Source organism: Prunus avium, chromosome 4 (assembly GCF_965620075.1).
Source record: "Prunus avium chromosome 4, drPruAviu1.hap1.1, whole genome shotgun sequence".
Lineage (NCBI taxonomy): Eukaryota > Viridiplantae > Streptophyta > Magnoliopsida > Rosales > Rosaceae > Prunus > Prunus avium.
The window spans coordinates 10,367,609-10,372,401 of NC_142287.1; the positions used below are offsets into that span (position 1 = coordinate 10,367,609).

The 4,793-nt window shown below is 34.9% G+C and overlaps 2 long non-coding RNA genes across 3 annotated transcripts; both read right to left on the reverse strand.

The window, feature by feature from the left end:
* Positions 1-400: 400 nt before the first annotated feature.
* Positions 401-2,467, reverse strand: LOC110754967 (uncharacterized). Of its 2 annotated transcripts, XR_015835104.1 has the most exons (4): positions 2,195-2,467; positions 1,556-1,601; positions 1,202-1,337; positions 401-655 (listed from the first exon to the last, which is right to left on the reverse strand). It is a non-coding gene; the product is annotated as an uncharacterized LOC110754967 (long non-coding RNA). The 2 variants fall into 2 exon arrangements; XR_015835103.1 differs by having other exon boundaries at positions 401-1,337.
* Positions 2,468-2,833: 366 nt separating this feature from the next.
* LOC148294764 (uncharacterized) lies at positions 2,834-3,994 on the reverse strand. The gene is made up of 2 exons (XR_015835147.1): positions 3,724-3,994; positions 2,834-3,040 (listed from the first exon to the last, which is right to left on the reverse strand). It is a non-coding gene; the product is annotated as an uncharacterized LOC148294764 (long non-coding RNA).
* Positions 3,995-4,793: the final 799 nt, after the last annotated feature.

Below are 4,793 nucleotides of genomic sequence, written 5' to 3' on the forward strand. Positions count from 1 at the left end.
TTGGCGAGTTTTGAATGAAATCCAATCACTAAAATTAGGCAATACACACTACAAGAAAAACACCCTTTACTGACGGCTAAAAAGCGTCACTAAAGCCATTAGATGACGGTTCCAAAAGCGTCAGGGACGCCACTGTCAGGAAAGGGTACCACCATACTTGACGCTTATTATCCGTCAAGAAATAGCATTTCCTGACGGGTAAAAAGCGTCACGAATTAGTGAAAAACCGTCTACGAAAGCTTTTCTTGTCGCTTCATAAGTATCAACAAATATATTTCCTGACATTTAATAAATCTTTCTTGACGGTTCTTAGCCGTCAAGATTTGTATAACTAAAATATTAAAAAAAAAGCTTCTTAGACAACTAAAGTTTCAAAGAATTTAGTAGCTAAATGAATATATTAAAAAAAATAACAAGCTGAAATTTAATATCCACTAAAATAGAATATTTAGATACAAACATTCAAAAACTCGTAATGACATGTTAACTATCTTGAGAAATGTTACTAAAAAACATTAAAAAAATTACATTGAAAACAATATATGCTGAAATAAACCAAACTATCTAGTATAGTAAAACGTAGAATTTCTAACTTAGAAGCTTGACTTTTCGTAGCACTTGTGTTTGTAGTTTAAGCCTCCATGTACACATCAATCTGCCAGTATAGGTAAGACATGAATTTAAAGAATTAAGAGATATAACCAATGAACACATCAACCTTGTCCAACACCAATAGAGTCTCATATCATGCACATATTCATTACCAAATATAAATGCCCACTTCTTTTGATTCAAATGCAGAGAAGAACTTGAGAGGAAACTCCAACTTGTGTTGTTTAGAAAGTTATTTGGAATTCTATAATGAGAGGAAACTCAAATTTCTTACCAGCGAGAAAAATTATCAACACAATTAGAAAAAAAAGCATAAATCCAATTCCCTAAGCTTTCTTCTTCATGCAAAAGTTGGGTACCAACACGGACTGGAAAATTAAAAGCCAATTTAAATATTGGCACAAAGAGTATTATAACAACAATAACCTCTACATAAAAGCATTCATTTATGCAAATGCATGAATGTTTCTCAGTAGAAGAGAATGCCAAGTTACAAGAAACGACCCTATTGAGAAATCACAAAACCAGCACATAATATCATTTAATCTGCTTAGAAACAATATAAGGCATATAAAATCACAAGACCAACCGTAATAAACATGAAAATGCATCTTTATCTGTGATGCCCAAGGCTTCGGTTGCTTTACAACTTTATTTGAGAGTGAGGGAAATTATATGTAGCCCACACCATCTTATGTCTGCGATTCTCTCTCATGACCCTATTCCTATTATACCACAAAATGCAAAATCACATATCAAACTTAAACAATTTCAATTCTCAGCCATGTACTTGTTGGACCCAACAAAGAATGAAAACTTTGCACAAAAAAATAAAATAAAATAAAAGAATGAGAACTAAAATTAAAAGAGGAAATGGAACCAGATCTAAAACATAATAAATTGTGAGAAATAAATACGTTTCCTGTAAGGCATTCGGGATTACCTCAAATCATTTCCATAATATTGATTTGTTGCCTTCCCAGCAAGACCTTGGAAATTAAAAAAACAAATAACAGAACTGAAATTCGTGAAAAATATATCAACAACAATAGTACCCAGCATAAAAGAAGAATCTAACCCCAACTCTGTCCAAAATGAAAAATTAAGAAGAGACATGCATCAAAATGAAAAATTAGTTTTATAAATGATTTGAACAGCAGCCCCTTTTGCAAGCAATAGAACCCTGGATGCATAAAAAAATTGAACACCCATAAACATCGAATTCATATCAGTGAATGAAAGCAGACCAAACATTTCAAGTGCTCTTCCAATTCGGTATAAGAGTCCTCAAAAAGTAGAAATTATGCAAAGAACTAGATGTATACAAATTCAGATAAGTAAAAGATAGAGCAAAGGCTAGATAAGTGTAAATGGCTTCATCTAAAACTGGATGACCGAGAAAAGAATAACAAGCATTACCATTACCACACTCTTCAACTTAAAATCCATAAAAATTAAAAAATTAAACCTAAAGAACAAATCATATTCCCAGAAAAAGACCTAGAAATTCTTTTTTCAGAAACTTCCCCAATTTCTATATAATTCGAAAATAGATATTACAAAAAACATAATTAGGGCTTACAATGGAGGAAGAGAGACTGAGCGAGGGGTGAGCGAGCCACAGAGAGAGCACGAGCGAGCCACAGAGAGAGCACGAGCTAGCCACAACGATAGAGAAACAGAGGCAGAGCAAGAGTGAGAAAGAAAGAGCGAAAGAGAAGAGAGAAATCGTGAGAGTGAGAAGGAACGAGAGAAGAGAGAGAGAGAGAGAGAGAGAGCGATAATGAAAATGAAAGTGAGAGAGCGAGTGAGAAAGAGAGAGTGCTTTTGAAAAATTGGGGTTTCACTCGTGAAAAATCAGATCCCGCTTTTATTTTTAGTGCCCGCCCACAATCGCTTCTTTTTCTTTTTCTCTTAGCGTTTCCTCTAGGAGTGGGCACGGTCCGGTTTGGTCCGGTTTCATCCTCAAACCACAGCTGAACCAATTAAAGTTTCACGGTCCGGTGTGGTTCGGTTTGAGCTAAAATCAAAATGAAAACCAAACCAAACCAAACCATTCATATCCGGTTTGGTGCGGTTTGGTTCGGCCGGTTTAGGCATAAAAGAAAACATCATTTTCTCCATGTAACCGAACATGTTCATTCTCAAGTTTCCTAATATCAAACACATAAAACATTCACTAATCATACAACCCAAAGAGGTAAAGAAAAAACAGAAGAAAGAAAACAAGCTGCAAGCAATAATAATTATTACAGAACATGATTCTCAAAGAAATACAATCCTATTGTGCTTAATTATATAGTTATTACAAATCATGATTTAAAAAACAGTGAATCCTTCCAAACAGCAGCCCCATCAGATTCAACACAACATTCTGCACATCAAAACAGTAAAATAGAACTTCTCTCCCTCTGCTGATATTCTCATTCTGCAAATAAAAACAACAATAATGAGTTTCATAAGAGTATTGTATGACACAAGCTCTGTTTCTTAAGAATACTAGTCCAGCAACATAAACACATAGCAGATTACTCATTTTATCTCCTTATGGAACGTAGAGATGAATCTGAGCCCTACAATAACAAACCAACCCAAACTGAAGGCGAGTTACTGGACTAAAGAGGTCCACTCTGATGCATTAAGAGAAATAATAAATGCATTTCCTCTGGCATCAAATGAAAGCTGCATAGACTCTATTGAAACCCCAAAAACATTTGCATTGCAGTAGAATACAAGGATCAATAAAAAAAAAACATAGGTGTATCCATTCCCAATTTTCACTACATTAAGGATCATGCCAAATCAACTAAAAAAGTCAAATAAACAGGAACAAACAGGTAAAAATTGTTGAGTCCAAAGATTATTCTCTGCATAACATTTAGATATAGATTGCAGGCCTTAGTTGGAAAAAAAAAAACATATTATCTTCACATCTTACTTGAAGCAGCACAAAGCACCAACTCGGTAACTCATAACAATTTGAAACATCTGTTAAAAATATGCATACCAACCAACAATTTCTAAGTACTAGAATAATTGGTGGAATAAAATAGAATAATTGATGGAATAAAGTAGAATAATTGGTGAACCTTTTGTGAAAGAAAAACTTACCCCATAGAAGAATCAAGTCCGCCAAATGCCCAGCAAGGAAAAGCAAAATAATGCAATATTCCCATCATCAATCCTTGCAGAACCTGGTGGAGAGGGAGAGGGAGAGGGAGAGGGAGATGTAGCAGAGAGATAGAGAGAGAGGGAGAGGTAGCAGAGAGAGATGGAGAAATAATGAGAGGGAGTTGCGGCTAGGGTTAAGAGACGAAGGAAGAAAGGAGATAGGAGATAGGAGAGAGGCTCTAAGAGAAATCTGAAGGAGAGAGAATGGTTAGATCTTATATGTGTCCGTGAGTTGTAATTTTGGAGTCCAATCAAGTGTTGCTGGGTACATGGTACACTTCTAAATAACCACTCAAGTCTTGCCACATGTAAACTAAATTAAATAAATAATAAATTGATTTGTAATCGGTCCGGTTTGGTTTAGGACAGTTTTTAAAACTCTCAAACCGCAGCCGAACCAAACCAAACCGGTTCGGTTCGGTTTTTCAAACTGTTGACTTTTTCTTTAGTCAAAACCAAACCAAACCAATCCAATATAATCGGTTCGGCCGGATTAACCGGATCGGCCGGATTGATGCCCACCGCTAGTTTCCTCTACTATACTTAATGCTATCTTCATTTTTTATTTTATTTATTTATTTTTTTTGGTATGAGACTAGTTTGTTTAAAGTGTCAGATTTTGTTTTTTCTCTTTTTCTCTTTTTCCTAAGGGTGTTTTTTTAGAAAGTGTCAAGTATACAAAGGTTTTAATTGACGTTTTTTATAAAACGTCAAGAAAAAGTGATATAGAGTTGACGTTCTATATTAAACGTCAAGGAAAGTGATATATAGTTGACGTTTCTTGTAAAACGTCATGAAAACCAACTATTTAGTTGACGCTTTTTAAAAAGCATCAAAGCTTCAAAGAATAGGTGATGGTTTTGCAAAAAGCGTCAACTATGAAGTGTCAACTAAGGCCCATTTTCTTGTAGTGACACCAAGAACTCCATTTACAGAACAAACTTCGAACGAACTTAAAGTATCCAATTTCTTTTTACCTATTGCTTTCGGATCGAGCCCAAAACTTGGGC